This window comes from Pteropus medius, unplaced genomic scaffold (genome assembly GCF_902729225.1).
Source record: "Pteropus medius unplaced genomic scaffold, Ma_sr-lr_union100, whole genome shotgun sequence".
Taxonomy (NCBI): Eukaryota; Metazoa; Chordata; class Mammalia; order Chiroptera; family Pteropodidae; genus Pteropus; species Pteropus medius.
In genome coordinates, this window is record NW_024351318.1 from 91,006 (window position 1) to 92,733 (window position 1,728).

The following is a 1,728-nucleotide window of genomic DNA, read 5'->3' on the forward strand; positions in this document are numbered from 1 at the left end:
TTCAAGTATATAATACTTAATTGTTACAACACTTTGTTGCACTGCTTTCTTAATTTTAGGCCCAATGTTATACAGTAGATCTCTAGGACTTATTCATCTTATATAACCAAAATTTTGTGACTTATGACTAATGCTACCCTATTTCTATTTCCTTTTTTAAAATTCATGACTAAATTTATTTACATTTCCTAAACCAAGATTAATTGTGAATTGTAACAGGAATGGCATAAAAAGGCTAAATATGACCTCTATGAGGATTGCACACACAGTCACTGTATTTCCAAACTAACCATGCAGGCCCACGCCTGCAGCTAGACCCTTTTCTTCCTCCAAGCTGAGACATAGAATAGCACCAGGCTTTTGGTAGCTTCAACATTTTAAAAGACGAACACAGAGAGGGCTTCCAAGGAGAAAGTTCTGTGAGTAAAAGGCCAGTCTAGGGGTGGCAAGAGTAGAAAGGAGGCCAGAGGCCTGGGCTCCTATTCTGGAAGGGGAAGGGAGAGGAGACGCCCACAACCAGTTGTCCTGGAGCCACAGGAACTGGGGGATCATGGGACAAAGAATGAAGCCTCTGGCCAGGAGGTGCCTGGTTTCTTCTTGGCATCACCATTAGGGAAACTGAGCCTTCTATTTATGGCAACAGTGCCAGGTCTGGGGCAGAGGACAGGTCTGCAGATCCAGAGCTAGTCAGGAGAAATCTACTGCTGCTCACTGGTTTATGATGGCCTTCTGTGGTAGCTCCTGGGAGTGAAGTGCATGAGTCTAAACTCTGATGGCAATTGGGTATAAGTTCTATCTAAGGCATATGCCACGGATGGCCACCTGAGTCATTGACTGAAATTCTCCTCATCAGTCAGTTGCCACTTACACAGTGATGACGAACATGAAAAGGTTCTAGCTGTTCTTTAATAATGAGCAAGAAGAATCCTGATAGGATTCATGACCAAGAATATTATACACAAAATCACAAGAGTCAATGTTCTGAGCAATAACCCAAGGTCTGAGGAACTTACAGACAGAATGAGAAAAATAAAAATTAGAGAAAGACAGGCAGAGTACTTTCCAAGAAGAAACCCTCACTTCCCCCCACCAAGACAACCTAACCTGAATAATTACCAGTAAAGTGAGTAAGAGCCAGAAGTAGAAGTGCTGGTGTGCCAAGCCAGACAACTAAGCTGGAAGTGAACCAGCAGTGAATTTGCCATAAATTCTACAGTGGAGTTGATCATACTGCCCCACAGTGGTTTTCTCCTCTTCTTTATTATGGCATTATGGTGAGGTAAGGGTTTAGCATTGGTAAAAATGGTGTATAGGGGGGTGGTGGGCAGGAGGGAATTAAAGTCATGAACATCTACTTTGACCTTTTGGGGCAAGTTTCCCCAAAGTCTAAAATAAGTTTGTGATAAGGTAATATTTGTGTTTGGGAAGGGTGTCTAGGATGCAGAATGGCTTCCTGCAACTGGTGGTTTGAAGCCCTAGCCAAGTCAGGTACAACCTAATTAAAACCCAGGGTAAAAGACATGGAGAGAAAAAAGGAACCACACTCAACCACACTGCCAAATACAGCAACACAGCCACATGTCCTGTGAAAGAATGAAAGCTATCTCAACACCCAGACCCAGCAGGCAAGGCACAACATTCCTATCTGTGTGGGCAGCTTCTTGGGCTCAAGCTCTGGCTCTGGTTTCAACGCTGGAGCACATTAGAGAGCAAAACCATCTTGAAGAA